The sequence below is a fragment of the Onychomys torridus genome, chromosome 1 (assembly GCF_903995425.1).
Source record: "Onychomys torridus chromosome 1, mOncTor1.1, whole genome shotgun sequence".
NCBI lineage: Eukaryota > Metazoa > Chordata > Mammalia > Rodentia > Cricetidae > Onychomys > Onychomys torridus.
The window spans coordinates 112,293,892-112,316,819 of record NC_050443.1 but is presented as its reverse complement, the minus strand read 5'-3'; the positions used below and the strand labels follow the sequence as shown (position 1 = coordinate 112,316,819).

The window sequence follows — 22,928 nt, the reverse complement described above, 5'->3', positions numbered from 1 at the left end:
GTTGGATGGCACAGAACCAGGGTCAGCTATCTTGGGCTTTCTCTGGTCCCCTTGACAGACATTCATTGCTAACCAGAGCTGTGCCAGAACTAACATCCTTGTGACTGACAGGTGAGGCCTGTGGAATGTATTAATTTAGCAGATCAGGAGCTTCCAACCCATCCCAGAGCTAAGAATGTCATCAGACGGCAGCATCTGTATGTAACTTGCCTACATACCATTCCTACCAATGTGCTGGAAAAGTACCCTAAGTGTTGATTTTCTTTTGTCCTATATTTGTAAAAGCAACGTGAAACTATTTCCACATGAGAACATGGTATTTGGTTTGACCTGGATCTATGTTCCTGGGCCATGCTCACTCCTGTTTCGATCAGGAATAACTTATTCCCTTTGAGGTGAGTGCTGTTTGGGGTGACATTAACAGTACTCTGTGGGTGCACCTTGCACCAATATCTCATGGAGAAGTTTAAGTGCAGTGTCTCACCCACCCCATGGACTCAAAAATCTCTGAGGGTGGGAAAAGGGATGGAGAGATAACTCAGTGGTTAAGAGCACTTGCTGCTCTTGCAAAGGACCTGACTTTGTTTATAACTCCAGGGAATCTCAATGCCCTCTTTTGGCCTTTGCAGGCATATATCTATATACATATATTCACATAAACAAAAATAAATAAGAAAATAACCCTTGAGACTGGAGAAATGGCTCAGGGATTAAGAGTACTTGATGTTTGTGCAGAGATGTGGGTTTGGTTCCCAGCACCCACACAGCAGCTAACAACCATCTGTAACTTCATTTCCAGGAATCTGATGGCTTTTTCTGGCCTCTGTTGACACCAGGTATGTACGTAGTACACAGACATTATAGGCAGGCAAAACAGGCTCTGAGTCTAGATTTCAGCAGGTTTTTCTCTGTGATTATGAATGTGGGCCTGGCCCCGGCACACCCTTTGAACATCTCAGGTTCAAAATCAATGCTCTGACAGTACTCTCGCTCCCTGGATATTGCAATTCAGAAATCTCTGTGTGAGAAGCAAACTCTACCAGAAGCCAGTGTGTGTGGTGACAAAGAAGATACTGTGTCAAGGAGAGGCAGCAGAACCTTGGTGGCCAGGAAAACATTTTCTCCATTGGCCAAAGCTAAAACTCATGTCATTTTGGGGATTTAGCAAAATGGGAGCTTCTTTTTCGCACCAAACGACAATACAGTGTGTTTGTCGAGTGACTAACCTTTGCTTACATTGTCCCCAAAAGTTCAGAAATGGTGGTACTTTCTCTATACTGTCCTGGATATTCTAAGTCAGGAAAGAGAGGCACAGAGACTGGCTGGAGCTTGCCCATGGGTGCACAGCTGGTGGTGAAGGAGCTGGTAGGGAGTCCAGGCACAACCAGCCTCTTAGGACACGCTGCCTCTGATTTGCTGATGGATGCTTTTTTACAGCTGCTAGATGATGCCCTGGGTACTCTGGCTCTTTCTGCTCTGTTCTGTCAGGACAGTGTGGCTCAGGTACTTACTGAAAGCCAGATGCTGGTAGTGAGGGCTACCTGGGACACTGCCTCTGTCTTCATGGTTCAGGGGAGGGCTACAGAAGAGCTAGGCCAGAATGCTGGTGAAAAGCATAGTCCCCTAACTCCTCAGCTTGGTGTGGTCATCTTCTATATTCAGGCTTTGTGTCTTACACTGGACCAATGTGCACCTGGCCTGGTGTGTACCTTCTCATTGGGATTACCCTTTGGTACCATGCCCAGAGACTCGCCCCACCCACTTAGTTGGGTTTTATACTCAGCCTTGCTTTGGTCTTACCAGGCTTCCTTCACAAAAATGCATACCATGTGGCTTAAGCAATGGAAATTGGTACCTTGTAGCTCTAAGATTCCAATAGCAAGGGTAAAAACTCCAGCTCTGAGAGCCCTAGTAGGTTCTGGCTTGACCAGCTGATTCATCTTACCAATTAGAGACCAGTAGTGGTTGAAAGCAAAGAGAAGAACTAAGTAATAAGTTGGGAAGAGGACCAAATGAATGGTTCTGACAATCCCCAAGCCTGTCTCTAGGGTACTGATATAAGTTCTAGCTTTATACAGAGGAAGAATGGGGACAGGAACCAGGAAGTATGTAGACTCAAGCAGCCCTGTCCAGGTAGAGACTGGTTAACTGTTGTCCTCAGTTTGGTTCAGCAATGTAGTCTGGGAATGTTGGCACTGATGCCACTGCATGGGTGTGTGTGTGCCAGTTTCTTTCCTTTGAGAAGATGGTGAAGCCTCACTATGGGAGAGAACCATTGTCAGTTGAGGAGTAGTATGACCTGGGTCTATGAGACTTTGTAGCTCCTAGGCTCCAAGGTGACTGAAGGTTTAGGACAATAACTCTGAGCCTTCAGCCTTTCAGGGAGTTGAGATGGGTTTGGTCAGTGCCACCCTTTGTAGATAGACATTGTATTATTATCATGCCTATGCAGAATTCAGCAAAAGTCTGACCAAATTAAAGGAGACAGATGCAATGTGAAGCCAGGTCCTCTGTTTGCTGTGATCTTGTGGGCCCTGCTGAGGAGCAATGCTTCTAGCAAAGGCAGTTTCTGATGCCTGTTACAGTAGGTTTTATGTGGCAGCTTCTCTCTTTGCTTGGAGGTGGCTGCCATATTGCCAAATACCCATAGGAACAGATCTCTGGTGTCTGTTCTTATAAGGTTACTAATGCCATCATGGGGGCTTCCCTGATAACTTCATCCTACCCAATTATTGACCTCCCAAAGGTCCTGTCTCTATAAATAACATCGCACAACATAGGACTTCAACATAGGCATTTGGGGATGGGGCAGACTACAAGCACGGTCCATAGAAGCTAAATCTGATGCTGGCTTCCCTGCCATGGCCAGATATGGAAGACTCTCTGTAGTTTTTATTTAATGCTCCACGATTATCTCTCTATACTACAGTGCTATGTGCTTTGACTGTGGGTCAAGTTCACAGCCCAGCTAATGTGTTGGTGGAATGGATTCAAAACTGTAATTTGGGACTTCCTAGCAAGAGAGAAGGCAGTTTCATTTTTGGAGAACACTGAACAGCAAATTTCTCTTAGCATCTTGTTGATCCCTTGGGCGTTCATATTTACACATTTTATCTGATTGAGATATCATTCAGAAAAGAAACCATTACCAATCCCAGGCCATTGCTGGCCTCCCATGTGTGATTTGTTTTCTGTTTGTTTTGAACATGGAAGTTTTAGTAATTTTGGATGTATGTTGTAGGTTTTTATTTTTTCCCTGATTTTTAAAATAAAAATTAGTATGTAGCACTTTTTACAAAATTTGTAAAATAACTTAAAATATCTTACAAAGAAGTATAAATCACCTCAACTATCACTTTAAAATCACTACTTATATTTCTTTAAATTTCTCAGTGTTTTTCCCCCAGTACACGTATTTAATGTAGGACCTTGAGAATATAAGGCAAACTACTCTACTACTGAGCTACATCCCCAGCCCTTCTCATTGTGTTTAGGATAAGCAAGGCTTGTTCTTAAAAATGCTGATCATTACAAATCTCTTCCAATGCATGCCAGCTGGAGTGGCATGCACCTTTGATCCCAAGACTCAGGAGGCAGAAGCAGGCAGACCTCAGAGTTTCAGGCATATACACACTACACTAACTTCAAGGGTGGTTTTGTTGTTTTGTTTTGTTTTTGTTTTTGTTTTTGCTTTAGCCTCTGATGTGTAACTGGGTGGCATAGTTTTGTTTCTGTTGCTGAGATAAAAATACCCCTACAAAAGCAAATTAAAGGAGAAGGGGTTTATTTGTCTCATAATTTCAGATTACAGTCCAACAGTTGTTGCAGAGAAGTTGAGACAGCAGAAGCTTGAAGCATTTGGCTGAAGTTAAGCAGAAAGCAATGGATCAATGAATCAATGAATGCATGCTAGTGTTCAGCTGATTTCTCCATTCCAGGGTACCCTGCGTAGGGAATAGTGCTACCCACACTTGGCAGGTCTTCCCACCTCAACTACCATAATCAATATAACCCCCCCCAACAGACCTAGACAGTCCCTCATTGAGACTTCCTTCCCCTAGATAGCTAAAGTTGATAACTAAAACTAACCATTACATTCAGTAAACTGAGATTAGCCTTGGTTACCTTAGTCAGCAACACATAACTCTGCATTGTATCTTGTTTCATAAACTTCCACTTCCTAACATCATTGTGATATTACGATTGGCAAATACCAGTCATCAGTTTTCAAACAAACAAGGGCCTTACTCCTGAAAAGCATTTGTCCACTCAGCCTCTAGTCTGATTGCAATCCTCCTCCTGCCCTTGTGCCTGGTGTTACTTTTCTCCTGTCCAGAAGAGGAATGTAAATGACTGAGAGAGGGGTCTCCTCAGCCGCCAGATCTCTTCATTACTTCCATATTAAGAAACTAGTTGAGGAAATGCTTATAGTTTCAAGAGTCTCATGATTCAACTTGAAGTTGAAAGTAATTGCAGCTGTGCAGATGAGTGTACTACTGGTAGATTTCCTGAGGCCCTGGCCCACTTTCTGCCTATGTGAACACCTTATCTAATGATGGTATGCTTGTCAAATCTAAGAATCTGGTGTTGGCATAGTGTTGTTAATGAAGCTATAAACTTGGTTGGATAGCCACAGGTTTTCCATTAACATCCCTTTTGGTTGCAGGATTGAATTCGGGACCCTGTAGCTTAGAGCTCCCAAGGCACCTGTTAGGCAGCTTGAGGAATGCCCTCAGTTTCCCTTGAGGTCCTTAACATTGTTGCTTAGAGGATATGACCAATGGTATTATAGGATGTTTGCTCATGAGGAGGCTGGAGATAAAGATTTAGTGGCAGAATATCACAGTGACTCTGTACCCTTCTTCATGCCATATGATGGTCATGTGGTAACACTCTGATTCATTACAGTTGATGTCCGCCTTGGTGCTCAGGGACGGGATTTTTCCACAATACTGTGAATACATTTTCCTCTCTATACACAGCTTGTTGAGAAATCTCATTTAAAGGGATGCATTGATTGTTTATCAAACTGAGGCACAGGGGCTGGGGAAATGGCCCAGCTGGGAAATTGCTTGTCATCAAGCACAAACACCTGAGTTTGAGCCCCGGAAACCCAGATAAAAAAGACAGAAAGCTGGGAGAGATGGCTCATGCTTGTAATACCAGCACTAGGGAGATAGAACGGGTGGACTACTAAGGCTTGCTGGGCAGATGGCCTAGTCTGCTTGCTGAATTGCAGGCCAACTTGAGTGACAAATGACACCCAAGTTGTCGTCTGGCTTCCACAGAAATGTACACACACCACACACCACACCACACCACACACACACACACACACACACACACACACACACACACACACCCCACAAAGACTCACTTCACTTTTTTAGTGCTTCTTGCCAATCAGGGAGAAGCCAGCCCCATAGATTGTCAGCAGTTAGCTTCACTGGAAGTCTGGGTCTGCCCCACAGTCTTGAGTGTGGATCTCAGCAACACCAGGAAACTCTCAGAAATGCAAATTGGCAGGTTCTATCCGAGTATACCTTGGACCGTGAGTAGCTGGGAAAGGCAGTCTAAATTATGAGCAGCTCCCCCAAACCTCCAGGGGTTTCTGAGGAAGATCCTGGGAACCCTTCAATGTCCTGGTGGTGCTTCATGCAACTAGTGGGAGTGTGGCCCAGCACTGAGAGCTCTTGGTCTCTTCAGAGATTCTCCTGTATAGTTACTGAGAACTTGGGCTCCCTAGCCACGGGCAGCTTTGTGAACTTGCAGTTGAAGCTGGCCATCTTCATCTGAATAATGGTGCCTTCTATTGTTTATGGCAGATTTTTCTTCATCTCTCTAATCTGTATCATAAAAGAGTGGAAATGTAATTTCCCAGTTAACTTGTATTTAACATGAAAAATGCCTCACTGGAGTCAGAACAAAGGGAAGGCATCCTCCCAGGGCTAACTGCCTCTGTTTAGTGGAGGGACAGCCTGCCCCCTCAATTTGCTTTTCCTAAATTGATTCTCTTCAGGGTGCCTTTCTCCTACTTCCACTGATCCGGCCTGGTAGATAAAGTGAGGCAATCCTCCTGCTTCAGGCTACTCTGTTCCTACTATGAGTGTTTGCACAGGTTGGCCTGACTTAGAACCCTCCCCCCTCTCCCTCTTTCTCCTCTTCTTCCTCCTCCTCCTTTTCTGAGTCAGTGTCTCTTTGTTGCCCAAGCTGGTCTGAAAGCCTGGGCTCCAGTACTCCTTCTTACCAGTGCTCCTCCTGAGTGTACTGGCTAGATCAGGAATTCCGAGGAGGAATTCTAAAAGGTGATGGTGATGTCTGTTAGAGAGCAGGTGCAGTGCTATTTGGTATATTCAATTTCAGTGACCTCTGTGATCTTAAGCAGGCCTTGTCAGGTAGCTAGACAAGTCTCAGTATGTTTGAGGGGCCCTCGGGTGGTCCTTCCCTCATATGATGAGCAGCCTGTAAGAACGGACGTTGAAAGTGCAGGATTCTGATTATTCTTCTAAAGAATGGGCTCTGAGTCTTGTCTTTGGCCTTGAGTGGAGACACGGCATCTGCCTAAAGTTCATATGAATACCATAGAGCTGGAGGCCTTCTGGTTAAAAAAAAAAGACATACCATTACCCCTTCACTGACCAATCCAAACAGGCCTGCCAATCATCTGGGCAGGAAAAACACCCCTCAGGAAGGCCATTTCTTTTAGAGATTTTTATCAAATAAGATAAAACCCACCTAAACATGTAGGTCAACACAACAGTCCCTTTGACTGTTGTCCACTCTCACCCCTGAGTGTTCCCTACACAGTGAACTCTCTGTCCAGTGTTCACCCCACCCCTTGAGTGTGTTTTCCTCTGCATTATGTCCTTTGACTATTGTCCACTCTCATCCCTCAAGAGTATGCCCTACACAGTGGTCGCTCTGTCCACCCCGACCCTTAGAGTCTGTTTTCCTCTGCTATGGGCTCTTTGGGCATGACTTGTTGTCACCCTTGATAGCTGCCCATTATTCTGTGATACAGTCTGCCTTTCCTTCTACATTATGCTCTGTGTATCCCTCTGATATCATTTGAAGGAACTCATAAGGACTAGAGAACTGAGGGCCCGTGAGTGAGGTCCTGAGGCCCATGAATAACACCCTCAGCCTTAGCCTGGTGACACTGGGGGCAGAGTTATCTTGCACATCTTTGGTAGGAAGACATAACCTGGGTATTAATACTAGGATGTTAGGCTGCCTCCTTGGCCCCTCCTACCCAGATGCCAGTTGTGATAGTCACCGATATTGTTAAATGTTCCTGGACAATAGAGACAGCAAAGTTAACTTCAGCCCTATATACCAACTGTCTCAGGTGACATATGCCATAGCTCTGCCAATAAATGTCTACTTAGCTGTCCTAGGGTATCAGGGTCTTCAAGAGTCTAGGTTGGCCAGCTACCACCCAGGCCCAGAACTAGGGCTATGAAGTGGTCCATCCCAACATTCACTTTATCTATGAACTGTTGGAGTATGTGAAGGGGATGAACCTACAGATCCAAAACAGCAGGCTCTCCAACACAGGACAACAACAAGATATCCAAGAAAAGCCCCAGTGAGAGCCCATTATCAGGGTTCTAGCAGATGCCAATGACTCATGGCAATGAACACTTGCAGATAAAGATGAAGGAACCAATGGATACACTGTGTGACATAATGGGCCACACTACAGTTTCCACAAGATTCTTTTTTGTTTTGTTTTTTGTTTTTCTTTTAAATGTGGTTCTGGTTTTTGGTGGGGAGGTTACAGGGGCATGTTGTGAATGCAAGGGGATGGGGAAATAAGTGGTATCAGAATGCATGATGTGAAATCCATAAAGAATCAATAAAAGTTAAAAACCAAGAGTCTGGGTTGGCTCTGGGGCCTCCCCATTCCTCTTCCTTGGGGTCTCTGGGCCAGCTTCCACCTCCACACCTACAGAATATTCCCTGTGGGGCTTCCTGAAAGTCCTGGGAGCAGAGGTGGGTATCTTACAGACAGAGTGGTAGGAGTGGAGCATCCCTTGGACCCTGAGACAGCCAACATCACCCCTAAAGGGATAGCAGCCCTGCTTTTCCGACTGGCTCTCTGTAAGCCTCCCATCCCTGGCTCTGTCCTTCAACAGCCCTGGGTCATGCTTTCCAAGCCCGCTCTTATTGGGCACTTGGCGCTCCTGCCTGTTCATTGTGTTATCTGGCCTCAGTGGCTCCTTATTGATGATTTCAAGGCTGCCACCCCCTGGCTAGGTACTGTGCTTTACTGAGCCACTAATGCTGGGGCACCTCTGGCTAGAGTGGCTGCCAGGTGGCAGATAAGGCCCAGGAGTGATCTTGGACCCTCTTGCCTATGTCTTTCCCCTGAATGCAGTACTGGGGCTTTGATAATCTGAATGTGGGGAGGAAGGATGAGCACACTAGAAGCAAGGGCCTAGGGGAGTCACCCTCTGACCAGTATGAATCAGGGGCCTAGAAGCTGCTTTTCCTGAATAGCATGGAGTCCTCACTTGGGCCCATACGATCACCAAACACAGGATAGAAGATACATTTACCTTCCTTTCATGTTCTCCTTTCCTTGGGTCACTCACTCACCTCCACACGGGCATGTTTATCTCTCAAGGAATGTCCTTCTAACCCAGCTCACCCCTTCAAATCTGAAGACACAGAGATAAGCCATTGCCCTAAGCTAGCAGGCATCTTGGACTCTAAGAAGAGCAGAGTCTAGCAGGACAGACCTCCTACCCCACCGACCTCAAGGGGGCAGTTATCCATCACATGAAGACTGTACCCTAAAGCAGAAGGAACCATCTCCTGAGAACCAGGCTAGTCCCCTGAAACAAAGACAGCAAGAAGGACTTCTTTGGATCACCTTAGGATACCATTGGAGAGAGGATGGGTGGGGCCAGACTGGTTACCTTAGAAACTCTTCTTGTCCTGTCTACCCTAACCTCTTCCTTGTTTAAGTCTAAGGCTTATGACAGCACCTTGAGTATGGACTTGGGAGCACTGGACCTCTTTATTCTTTCTTCCTGGTATGGACACCTTAGCTAAGCCTCCTCTGTCTTTTGGCACCACTTAGCCCTTCCCTTTCATTGGTATGTTGGTGACAGGTGGATGAGCCTAGTTTTGGGGCTTCGGGAGTCCAGGCTTTTATTTTTCTTTCTAAAATCTCTAATAGCACATGTACTTATCCTCACTTCTGTTCTATTAAAGCCATGGAAACGAGCTGAGAGCAAGCAGTTTCTCATGTCTGCTTATCTTATTCTGACATGTGTTTCCCACGCGCATCCTGAGGCCTACATTTGCCCCCTTTATATAAATATCTGTGTGGCTTCTTTGAAGAGGGTTTCCTTTTGCTCGGCTTAGAGGTTAATAGAATCAAATCGTCAAGGCTCTCACTACCTTGCAGGCCTATCCCGCTTCCATCTGAGTCCCTTACCTTACAGGCTACTTTGATTCTATTAGTCAAGCTGCAGCTGGCCTCTCCCAGTGCGTTTAGTGTGGAGAGCATGTGTCCATCCTTGGCCTGCTGACAGGATTTCATTGACGCCTCTGAGGGGCGATCCTAGTTTTTATTTTAGAGATTTCACACTTGGAAGAAAAAAGGCAGTTGTCAGTGGGCATTCCCAGCTGTGACACAGGCCAGGATATTCCCAGCCCTTCATCCTCATAGGAGTAATCCAGACAGGTGGCAGGTTCTGCTTTCTCAACAGAATTTCCTCCCAGAAGACCAACAAGCCCTTTATAGTCCACTTCTGAAGCCTGGAGCCTGGCAGCCCCACAGAACCAAATGTCTGTGAAGATACTCAGGCAGGTGTCTCCAAGAAACTGACCAGGGAGACTTGTTAGGGTGGCCGGCTAAGGCTATAGTGCAGAGCAGCCCTGGTACCTGGTAAAGAGAGCATGAGACAAAGGAGTGGGCTCTTCCAAGATCTGTCTACATTCTTTCCTCTCGGGAAGATTGTGATTATGAGTCTGGACATGTCCAAGATCCACTGGCTTTGGGGTATGGATTTTGTTTTATCTGAATGTAGATAAGAGCCTCAGCTGAAGGCAAGTGAATCAGTAGGGTTGGAATATGTTACTCCTATCCAGTGGGAAGCCAAGGTAAGGGGGAGGCGTCCCACCTCCCTGTCCCAACTCAGGATGGGGACAAACAGACATTTTCTGGAGGCCAATTCTGGCCGGGAGACATTTTCTTCCTGGGATAATAATTAATGTTGGTGAGCCTGCATCCAGGGTCAGCAGGACCCATGTTATGATTGTCCCACAAGGGCTCACTGAGTCCTCAAAGGGAATGTGGAGTATGGCGGGTGAGACTAACACAGAAACCACTAGAGAATGAGACCAACAAGACGTGGATATCAGGACTTGTAAAATCCCTGGGGCTTGAGTGAGAATAAGTTTGGGGACCCAGGAAGGCTTTGTTTCCAAAAAGAGCCTTCTTGACTTTGCAAGAGTGGCTTGTGGACAATGTTAGTGTCTCCAAATGCTACAGTGCTCTTCAATTCCCCGATGACCTAACAACAGGGAATTCTGTAGGCTCATGTTCCTATCATGTGTGAGGAATCTACAGCCAGAAGCCATAGAGGGAAGAAAGCATTGGCTTATTGGACAGATCATTTCCATACATGGTTATCCGCTTGGCACCTACCTGGTCTGGATCCTACTGTATTAGGCTGAGGACCACTGAGCACACCCAGAGCTTTGTTCTCCCCTCTGGGTGCTGGGTTCTGGACCTTCTAAGTTCACTTGCTGTTATGCTTCTGTAAACACCAATCTTCCTGTTGGGAATAATGCATTGGAAAGCTGCATCGCAGGAGTGCCCAGGTGGCTCAAACAGCCAGTTTTCTTAGAGATGCTGTCAGAGCATAGAAGAGCCTTTCACATATCAAGGGTTCCTCTATGCTCAGAATCAATTAGCACGGGATGGATGGATGGAACTAGAGGCTTTCCCCTCCCCACACTATGAAGGACTGTCTAAGAACCTCCTGGACACTGACTGTGGCCATTACTCTGATGGAAGGACCAGCCTCCAGTGATCCAGTGAGTACTTGCCTACTAGATTGGTTGGTGGCTACAAGTAATTAACCAATGGTCTGTGAAGTTCCTTGTTTCTTGGAATTTGAAGAGCCTGAAGATTGCGTGTTTGGTTTGATCAGGCTTGAAATGCTAACTATATGGCTGTAGCAGCTACTTAACAAACTATTGCTAACTAACTCTCATGGCAATTGATGAGCTAAATACATTATAAAGATCTGTGTACATAGTTCTTGACATCTTCCTGATGTTCATACAGTTAGCTTGGCCAAGCTTTAATCAGGCCCCTCTGGGCCTTCTCTTTGATCTGGCTTTGTCTTGACTGTTCTCTTGTCTATGACTTATCCAGTCTTAGCAAGAATCTCCCTACTCTTGATATCTGATCAAGTTCTTTATCTCTCAGCTTTGAAGTTTGAGTCCTTGGCCTTTGACAAGAATCTGGTTAGGCCCATTTAGTAAGAAGTGCTGATCCTTGATGCTTGTCCTAGTGATTTTCCACTACCCCCTTGCCTCTTGGCCATAAATCCCCCTTGACCTTCTTTGGTTTGAAGTGGAGCTCACTTGCTTGCTCTCCCCCTGGTACAATACAGTTCGAACTATTGCCACAGTCTTACAGAAGGACACAGTTTCATCATGTATCTGAATCCTTTTTCCTTTAATAAGCTACTTTTCAAGATGAATTAGACAGTATCACCCCCTTTTACTCCAATGAATCCCATTGTTCAGCAGATTATAACTCTGGGACTAGAGCCTAGAGCCTGGTTTCTGATTGGCGGGCTCTCTGCTGGCCAGGCACCCTGCACCTCCCACCCACATCTCTTCAAGCCAGAACCCTTGATGTCCTTCTTTACTCCAGATGACAAGAGAGTCCACCCCAGAAAGCGCAGTGAGGACTGATCTTTGCTGTCAGCTTGGCTGGACTTAGAATTACCTGAGGAGCATACTGCTTGGTGTGCTTTTTTGTAGATGTTTTCCTAAAAGGTTTGAGGAAGGAAGACCCCACGCTAAAGGTGAGTAGCACTGTCCAGCAGATTCACGTCTTCTTGGGACTGACTTAAAAGAAAAAGAAGGAAGCCAGCTGAGCAGCCACATTCATCTCTCTCTGCTTTCTAACTGAAGATACAAGGTGACTGGCTGCCTCAGATTTCTACTGTCATACCTTCACCGTTATGGTGAACTGCATCCTTGATCTGTGAGTTAACATAGACCCTCAACTGTTTCTTGTCACATATTTGGTCTAGCAGTGAGAAAATGAACTGATACAGGGATCAGACATTTGGTGGCAGGGAGGAAGGGAGAGGAACAGCCAGATCCTAAGGTACATACAGAAAACAAGTTTCAAGTAAGTCAGGCTCCTGGGCTGGGGGATGGTTCAGTGGCTTTTGGTCCCCCAGGACCTTCCTTGAGCAGTAGAGGAGGCTGTGGTTTTTTTCTTATGTTTCTGTAAAAACTCAGGGCCTTCACCCCCAGCCAGCCTACACTTAGCAGATGTAGAAAGGGCGCCTCCCGCAGATGGTGTGGCCTTGAGTATGTTGTTTAATCCTTTGTGCTTCAGTTTTCTCTCACGTTCAGTGCAGGAGGCAGCCAGCTGTAAGGCTGGTGATTCCCACTATAAAATATAGGTGCCTAATAGTCAATACCACTTTGGGTTTTGGGAACTGGGTTGGGATAAACAGGGGAGAAAGCCCTATACCTGAGAGACTGGAAATCAGAGACTTAACCTCCTCTGTTCATGGACAGAGGATATTTATCCATATCAGATCCCAGTGGGCTTTCAGCAAATCTACCTAATGCTATGGAGTGCTGGCTACAATTGGCCATTTGGGAGGCCAGGAACCAGGTGCTAGCCTCAAGCAGGGAGCTTGCTTCTTCCAACTGTTCCTCTGCCTAGCACCATCCATGCAGCCTGTGGCACGGTGGTGGGAGAAGTCTGAATAATAATGGTGAATATAGAGTGATGGGGAAGGCAGGAGAGAAATGAGGCAGGACATGCCTTTGAATTCTGTGTTCTACCAACTTTCCTGCCGGTGCCCTGACCACAGACTCAGGACATTGACAGGCAAATCAATTTTCATTGGCTGGCTCATCACAAGCTCCTTCCCTCATTGGTGGCAGCAGCTATGAGTCCCCGTCACCACTCTTCCTTTCTCGGTAGGCACACATATCCCATCAGAACATGGTGTGTTCCTAGAAGGAGAGGCATTGCCTCTATCTTTAGACCCTTGGTGATTAGGATGGGACTTAATGAACAGCTCTTGATGAATGTGCTATTAAGTTTCCTGGATAAAAAACCCTGGCCAGGGAAGGTTAGAACACAGCTGGAATTCCAGCCTTTCACAGTGTGTCACACTGTGAGAGAACGAGGCTGTATGCTTGTTCTGTCCCTACCTATGGTGAGATAGTGCACCTGACTTCTCTCCCTCTCTCTCTCTCTCTCTCTCTCTCTCTCTCTCTCTCTCTGTATGTGTGCTGGTACATGTACACACATGTGCATGTGCATATGGAAACCAGAGGACAACCTCAGATGACCTTCCTCAGGAGCCATCTACCTTGTTTTTTTGAGACAGGGTCTCTCACTGACCTGGGCTTATAGATGAAGCTTTGTTGGCTAAGCCTTGAGCCCCAGGATTTACTTGTTCTCTCTCTGCTCAGCACTGGTATTTCAAGCATGCACCACCAAGTCTGGACTTTTTACATGTTTGCTGGTGATTGAGCTTTGTCCCCATGCTTGCAAAGCAAACACTTTACCCACTGAACCATCCCCCAGCCCAGGAGCCTGACTTATTTGAAACTTGTTTTCTGTACATACCTTAGGATCTGTCTGAGAGCTCAAGGAATAATCCTCTTAGTTAGTTTATTTATTTATCTATCATGTGTATGTATGCCTATGGGTGTGTGGGTGTTACAGTGAACATGTGGAGGTCAGAGGACAACTTGTAGGAGCTGGTTCTCTTCCACAACATGGGTCCTGGACATAAAACTCAGGTCATAAGGCTTGGCAACAGTTGCCTTTACTTGCTGAACCATCTTGCTGGCTCAGGAATGACTTCTGTGATACTTTGAATGGATCTTCTTTCTAAACACATGACCTTGAATGCAGACACTTGCTCCATCCTGAGTTTGGAGGGATGATTCAGGATTGCGCAGACATGAGTCTACCTACTGGCTGTCCTTGTGCCTAGGTCATTCAAGTAGAATAAGGAACATCTGGGGGTTGGAGTGTGGATACTGTCTTCATGGTGCCTGATGACCACTGTTACACACTAGTGTATGTCACCCATCTCATCTGAATCCCAGGCTGACTTCCCAGGTACTTTCTGAGCAGTAACAGGAGCCGTCTTAAAAATATTTCTTAAAATTATTTTAATGAAGAATAATGCATATTCATTATAGAAAAGGGCAGTAAGAGCATATTGGCTTAGTGATCCTACACAAATGGCCCATCATGAACGTGCATGAATATGTTCTCATTAAGTGGCTTTTCTAGTAGAAGTACATTATATAGTACAAAATTACAATTTTTATGAATGTAAGCATTCTAGCCCTTGTCTTTTTATATAATAATACTGTATATGTGTGTGTATATAGTATGATGTATGCAAGATGATGTTCTCATGTGTGTGGGTACATGTGTGTGTATTTATGTGCGTTTGTGTGTGTGTGTGTGTGTGTCTGTGTGTCTGTGTGTCTGTGTGTCTGTGTGTCTGTGTGTTCATGTGGAGGCCAAAGGTTGACGCTAGGAATCTTTCTTGATTTCTCTCCACTTTATATACTGAAGCAGGATCTTTCTCTTGAACCCAGAGCTTGCTGACTCACCTAGTCTAGTTTACCCTAGGGATCCTCTGTTTTTGCCTCTAGAGTACTACATGAGCTGCCAAGTTCACCTAGAATTTACCTGGGTCCTGTGGGTCTGAACTCAGGTCTTCATGCCTGCCGGGCAAGCACTTGGCTTGGTGAGCTGTCTCCCACTGTTCTTTTACTTTCTAAACAATACCACATCAACCTTTCTCAGTGCTGTTTCATGCTGTGGGGAATCTTCAGCTCCCGGAGGGCTGTTTTGTTCTGACCACTTTCACATCCTCCTTGTCTCCTTGAAAATCTACTCTCAGCCTTCTAATCAGCATCAGTTCCAAGCCACTTGATTTCAGAAGACTCACTTATTTTTCTATGCTAATTCCAGAGGGCTATTGGCATCTCTGAGTGATTTCAGATTCCTTCATGAGCTTTAGAAAGTCTCTGATTCCATCCAAGGACATTATGAGTGTTCCCCTTTTCTCTAGCTCTCTCTACATGTTCTGTTTTAACATTTAGCATATCCTTCAATGGTTGGAAATTCAGGAGGCATGATTTGCTTTTGGTAACCTCTACTTTATGACAATTTCCTGTAAGTGTCCTAGGTGAGAGAGGTTGGCTCTAGCTCCCTGGCTTTATGGGGAGAGAGTGCCTCTTGTTGAAATGGAAGAGCCTGGAAGGCCCTCCACAGCCACTCACAGCTTTGGTTGGTTTTGGTTTTTTCCTCTTTCCTTGTGTCTTGTACATTCATCTCACTCTACCTAACACGTGCCTCACAGCAACTGTGCATTCTTCAGCTCACTTGCATTTTGGTCCTCAGTGTCTCACAAGCACAGTGGAGTTTGTGTAAAGGAAAGTGGGACATTTATGCACTCTCCTCCCACTTCTGGGATATTTAAGTTTCAGCCTTTATCTGGCTTTCTAAGGCCTACACGATCTTCCCACTTTATTGACAAGAGCCCAGGAGGAGGATCCAATGGCCCTACCTTCTTGATGGGTCCTGGTCATCTTAATTCTTCATTATGTTCTTGGATTCCTTAAGATAGCAGGCTCCCCTCTGCCATGGTTTGATGATAAAATGCTCCCACCGGCTCATCTCTTTGAACTCTTTGTCTCCAACTGATGGTAATATTTTGGGACATTGGGAAACTTTTAGTAGGTGGGGCCTGGCTGGATAGAGTGGGTCCCTGGGGGGTGAACTTTAAGCTTGTGTAGCCTGGCCCCACTTTCTATCTCCTCCCTGCTTCTCGATTCAAATAGATTGGAGGAATCTCAGCTATACACTGTGGCCACCATGAACAGCCAGCTGCCATGCCTTCCCAGCCATTGTGGATCTATGTACACTCAAACTGTGAGACAAAACAAGTTCTTTCACCTTCAAGTTGCTTCTTGTCATGCTTTGGGTCACAGAAGTGAGATAAGGAACTAGTACAGCCCTGTTCTGGGTGAATGTCTGCCACCTGCAACACAAGAGTCCCAGTGACATGTGAACTTCTGTAAATTCTTGGAGACTATTCCCTCCAGGGCTGGAATGTAGCTTAGCCTGAGTAGTTACCTAACATGAGGGGGGAGGAGAAGGAAGAGAGAGAGAGAGAGAGAGACAGAGAGAGAGAGAGACAGAGAGAGAGAGACAGAGAGAGAGAGAGAGAGAGAGAGAGAGAGAGTGTGTGTTTCCTACATCTGCATTTATCTACTGATCTCAACTGAAGGAAAGGAACTACTTTCTGAAACAAATATTAGATTAGATGGGTTGCAAATTAAACAGAGGATTTGTAGCCAGGATTATCTTGAAGAATTTGGTTATATGGTCTTTGAGCATAAAGTTCTTTTCAACTTGTAAATTTTGTTGGTTTTAAAGTAAGGCATAAAGTGTACTAATCCTTAGAGATTCCCACCATGAAGACTCAGGAGTCTTTTTTGAATATAGCTGGCTGTGTGTGCCTGAAGCCTTCTCCAGAGGTCATTCCTGAAGAGCTGGTAACTGAGGAAGGAGCAGAGAAAGTAGAGGAAATGAGGCTGCCAGCCTCAGAGAAGCTTCTGGTGTTGAGAAAGAGAGAGAAATGTCAGTCTGATGGATGTTTATGCTGCATCATCTGAGGCATCTTCTGATGCTCCTTAGCCAGGGCAACTGCTTGACGGATTGAGGCAGGCATCTCATTGTGCAAGTCACATAGGACTTACCATTAAAATAAAGCCAGGACACATACCAGGGAACCTAGACAAGATACTCTGGCCATCTTTGCTGCTTAAATGTTCGTTATCCTCTCCACAACCTAGCTTCTCACTATCCCAGTGTGCACAGTTCTGTGCGTGACGGGACTCAGTCACCATCAGTGTCTTAATTAGTTCCTGGAACTAATTGACTCTGTCTCTTTGTCCCTCATTACAATGCTTCTTTGAGAGAATTTAACTACACTTGAATCAAACCTCCATCCTTTATCCAATTATCTGTGGTAATCTGCCGCCAGATGACTTAGGGGCTACTCCTATGGAGAGGCCAACTATCCTCAACTTGCTTTGGAAAACAGTGAGAAAAAGCCAGGCATGGTGGTTCTTGCCTATATTACTATCACTTTAGAGGTCGAGACAAAAGGATTTCCATGAGTTTCTAGGCCAGCCTGGGCTATGAAGAAAGTTTTGAGGGCAGCCTGTGTTACATATCAAGTTCCAGGCCAGTATGGTCTCTATAATAAACTCTAGGATAATCTTGGCTACAGATTGAGACCCTTTATCAAAAAAAAAAAAAAAAAAAGAAAGAAAGAAAGAAAAGAAAAGAAAAAGAAAAAAGAAAAATAAAACACCAAACAAAAGAAACAATACAAATAAAACTAGGTGCTATCTTTGTATATAATAAACATTTCCATAAGAATTCATTCTTCACCACAGAAAATAACTTAATTTAGTTTACTTTTTTTTTTTTTAAAGCAATCTAAAACCTTTCACGTATTTCAAGAATGACCCAAACTACAACATCCTTGACTTAGAAGGAGATTCCCGGGAGGCTGCCAGCTGTGTTTGCCGAGGCGGCCTTCAACTTCACCATTAAGCTTGTCTTGTCTACAAGCTTACAAGGCTGTCAGGCGGTCATCCCTTCTGCAAACGATAGCTGCTTCTTAGAAGGTTGCTGTGTTGTTTTCATTCAACACATGGGGATGTTTATGTAACCCTTGAAAGAAAAGAGGTGAAGGAACAGCAGCCAGATAAAGATGCCAGGATGTACGCACTGGAGGAAAACCTGCTGCTGCTCTTAGCTGGGTTACTTTCTACAGCAGCCTGAGCCTGATTGATAGAACAACCACAGGACAAGGCAAGAGGAAATAAAGCCAGAGTGTGAGCCTATTCATCAGACAGAGATCGCAGTCCGGGAAGCATTCCGTGGACACAAATGGCTGAGATACAAGACAGACACATGTCCTTATGTCTACCAAGAGGGAGACAGGTAGGACATGAAGGTCATGTGGCCACTGTAAAAAGTCAAGTGAGAGTAACAGATGTTTGACCTTGTAGTGCTGGGTTCTTTTCTTTGCCCTAAGTAAACATACAGCATCTTCTAATCTCTTTCTGCTCTGTCTCCTTTTAGACATGGGTAGCTAGAAATGGCGTTGAAACGGGAAAAACAGTTAATGGCTGCATATAAAGTGTGTTTTACATAAATTTCATGATTACAGAGCAACAGCTTAGAACTGGAGGAACTGGAGACAGGTCAGCAGATAAAGGCACTGACCATCATGCCTGATAACCTGAGTTTGATCCACATATTGGATGGTGTTGCCCCCTGATCTCCACACAGACACAGTAGCATGAACCCTGCACACTTACATACAACAGGCAAACACACCCTTGTACCCACATGATGTTTAAAATGTTTAAAGAAAGGAAGTGAAGCCCACCACTCAATCCCCAAAGAACTTCACAAGAAGAGTAAAGGAGCAAAGGATTTACAAAATAACTAGAAAACAACTGAGTCAGTCTTTATCTATCAGTAGTTACACTGAATGTAAGTAGGTTAAATTTTCCTATAAAAAGACTCGGAGTGGATGAATGGATTAAATAAAACCAGACCCAGCTATGTGCTACCTACAAGAGACTCACTTCCACTTAAGGACAAGTATAGACTAGCTGTAAGAGGTGAAAAAATACTCTGAAGACAAATGAAAATTAAAAGGTCAAAGGTAGTTATGATGGTTAATCTTGATTGTCAACCTGTCCTGACTTAGAGTCACCTAGGAGACGAGGTTTTGGTGATGTCTGTGAGGATGTGAGCAGAAAGGCTCAGCTGAAGAGAGGAGGTTGTCTCTGTTGGTGACCAACAATATGTATTCCCCTCTTAAAGTGAAGTAAAGGCTTCAGACGTCTTCTTCATGTCTCTGTGAACAGGCTGCTCACCTGGCCTGGCCTTATACTCCCCAGTTCATCTCAGCTCTCCAGCACAAGGTTGTTTTATTCACTTAAAAACAGAGCTGCCGTCCGATTTGAATTTTAACTGAGGTGAGGAACAGACAGACCTGTGGCTGAGGCAGACCTGGATCAGGGAAACAGAAGCCAGAGTAAAGAAAGCACCGTTGAAAACAGAGAAAGGGATGCTTTGTGAGCCCTGGGCAGGGAGGAGAAACTGAATCTGAGGCCCACTTCCCCTCGGTGACCAGGCTGGCTGGGAACACACCACTGGAGGTACAGCAGAGAGTAATGAGCTGCAGGGCTGAGAACCTGGAGGGAGGGGTCCACATGGTACGGTGTCATTGCCCCCAGGCTCTTGTGACTACACACACAGCAAGAGGGAAAGGGACAGATTCATCCAGGTGGCCTTACCTTCATCCAGGTGGCCTTACCTTCCTGATGCTCAGCAAACATGCTGCAGTGCACTGTAGGTTTCCTAGTAGGGTATGAGGTCACCTCGAACACAGCAGAGAAATGGGATCTTCTTGAAAGACTGGAGTGTTCTGTCACACTTTATCCCATTAGAAGCCTGTTGTCTCACAAGGGAGAATCCTTGTGATGGTTTGGGTACAAACTGTCCCTGCAAATGCTCATGTATTGACAGTTTGATGCCTAGTGCAAGTAGTGTTGGGGAAGTGATATCCCCAAAGTGCTTGGGACACTACAGGTGAAGGTCAAGGATGAATTGGGCTGTTCACCAGTGGTGAGCAGTGGCGGGACATAATGAAGAGCTGGAATAGGGCTCCACCAAGTTCTCCAGAGAATGCCCAGCAGCATCCTTGACCTGAGAAGCCTATTTCAGGAATGCAGGAGGTAGGGGATCAGGGGCCTGAAGCCAGCGATCACAGCAAGGAAGGGGAGCCATAGGTGGCCACTCAAGAGCTACTAGCATGTCATCCACAAGCCCCCCCGCCCTCCCCGCAGCAAGCTTTTGAACTATGTTTCAGACTTGTGCTCTGGCAGCCATCAAACCCCATGTTCCAATAGCCCTGCACAAAGCTAATCAAAACGTGCACAAAACAGGTGGGAAATTGGCTTGAAGAGATTGACCGGTGCCATAATGGCCTTCACATACACACCCAAGGGCTGCTGCAGTGACCAGATGCTGTGAATAGCTTTCATTTCCCCATGAGACTGTCTAAACCTCATGATTCCTTTGTTTAGGGGTACACCTCCCTCAGCACCTGTATTCTTCACACCCCATGCATTCTGCATCATGTTTGGCAATGCAAACGATGGCTAGGCGGTTTGGAAGGGGGACTAGAGAAAGGAGGGGGAGGATCTAATTTGGAAACTGCCGCTGTGGAGTGAGCAGATGCCCTGCTGTCTTGGAGCAAGTGAGAAACTGTAGAAAACAGCCATAAATATACCTGGTAGGGCAAGAACTAACATCAGAACACCCAGGTCAGGAAAAGGGAGTTGGCAGGAAGGTCGCTTTGGGCTTCTGGGCTGAGTCTGAGGAGAGTGTGGAGGGAGAAGCAAGGGTCCAGGTGGGAGAGTCACTGGCAAATCCCAATTGCAGGTGAGCCTTTGCTGAATTATTTGGACAAATCCTCCCTCCACCCCTTGCTATGAGGAGGGGCCTTGCCATCTTATTCTTGGTTAATGACCCATCAGTTTGATTTGCTTATATCTTAGTTAGCATGCAAATTGGTTTGTTTTTATTGGTATTGTTTTTGAGGCAGGGTCTCTAGTCCTGAAATTCACTATGTAGATCAGGCTGGCCTTGAACTCACAGAGTTCTGCCTGTCTTTACCTCCAGAGCTGGGATTAAAGGTGTGCCCCATTATGCCTGGCTACAAATGGGTTTTATAATAGAACTTTCAAAACTGTATGTTTGTATTTCTTCTCTTCCCCCAGCTCTTCCCCCTCATCCCCTTATATTTTCATATCACATGTTTTATTTTCCTCTCCCTTAATACCTTTTCACTACTATCTGGTTCCCTTTCTAGTTTCATAACATTATCCATTCTCACACTCTTGCACACCCACATGTTATACACATGTTTAAACACTAGAAGCTAGGGTCCACATGAAAGAGCTGTGTGGCATTTGTCCTTCTGAGTCTGAGTTACTCACTTGATGTACAGATTTCCAGATCTGCCCTCTTTCATGCAACTTTAAAAATTTCATTATTCTTTATAGCTGAATAAAATTCTATCATGTATATGTAACACACTTTCATTATCCATTCATTTGTCCACAGACTTTCAGGTTGACTCTATTTCCTTCTTATCCTCAATGAAACAGCACCAGACATAATGTGCAAGTATTTTTGTGGTTCAATATAGAGTCTTTGGGCTATATATTTAAGAATGGTATACCTTGGTCATGTGATAGTTCTATTTTTAGTTTTTTGAGAAACCTCCATATTGATTTCCATAGTGACTGAACCAGCTTATATTACTATCAGCAGTAATGCAAGGCTTCTACTTTCCATAAATCAATCCTCATCATCATTTGTTGTCATTATTATTTTTTGAATGAGAGCAAAGCCATCCAGACATTTAATGATAGCATCCAGATGCTTAGGTGGTATCCCTAGGCAGTTTTGATTGTCATTTCCCTGGGGGGAAAAGATGTGGGATAGTTTTAAAGATATTGACCATTTTTGTTTCTTCTTTTGTTGCTCTGTTAAGTGTTTTTTATTGGTTTGTTTTGTTTTGGCAGGTAGCTATTGTTGCTATGAGTTCATGGGAGAGTTTGGAAGCCAAAATTCTATTCATATTAGTTGTCAGTATTGGTATATGAGGATAACCCATTGAGCCACATCTGTCTGGCCCCCATCATCTTGAAATGAAAAATCTTTGGGTTATCACCTTGGCACTAAAAAAGTGGGTCTTTTGAGTGCTCAAGGTCCCTTACAACCATGATAAAACTTGCTGTATGGGGTGTGGGGTACATATAGAAAGGGCATACAGAAAGTCATTTTATTACTAACAATCCAGGACAAAGCACACATATTGGCCAAAGAGCTAGGCCTTGTCTATCAGGTGCCCAGAGTCCCACACTTCAGGTCAGCTGTTCCCACCTGTCACGTGACATGATGAGCGTGCAGAAGGCTGGCAGTGGCTAAGCCAGTAAAACTCTATTTAAGAAAATGAGGCGGATAAGCTGAATATTGCCCATGGGTATTTTGCTGGTAAATATTGCATTTCAGAAATCTGTTTATATAAACTCATTAAAAAATTAATTGACTCACATAAGAAAACATGGCTGAGAGAGATGGTGGATGTGTTTGTGTGGAGTTAATTGGAACAAGTGGTGTGTCCACTCTCAGGACACAGCAATAGGTCTCTGTCCTTTGCTCCTCTAGCCAGGCTTGTAACCAAAGACTTTTCTTGTGTGTATTGGCAGAAGAAGGCACAGCCGTCTTTTGTGGAGAGGAAAGTGTCAGCCAACTAACTCTTCTTATTGAGTTAAATTGTTCTAGGATGTAAACAGGAAATTGGGTTTAATATTTCCGGAAAAAGTCAGCTGCAACCCTCCTCCCTCCTGCTTGTCAAGATCTACTCTCTAAAATCAAATGCAATTTCTAAAGTCATGTCTTTTCTTTTTCAAGATCCATTAGAGATGTTGGAGGGAAAATAGGAAAACACCGTGCATTGTCTTCAAATAACTCTCTCCTCCCGGTGGATCTGAAGGAGAGA

The 22,928-nt window shown here is 45.0% G+C and overlaps 1 protein-coding gene across 1 annotated transcript in view; it reads left to right on the top strand.

Moving 5' to 3' along the window:
- Window positions 1-11,905: 11,905 nt before the first annotated feature.
- C1H10orf90 (chromosome 1 C10orf90 homolog) overlaps window positions 11,906-22,928 on the top strand; it is a 256,198-nt gene continuing 245,175 nt past the window's right edge. Inside the window, exon 1 of the mRNA XM_036196872.1 lies at window positions 11,906-12,059. The gene's annotated coding sequence lies outside the window, so the exon portion shown is untranslated. The remainder of the gene's footprint in view (window positions 12,060-22,928) is intronic.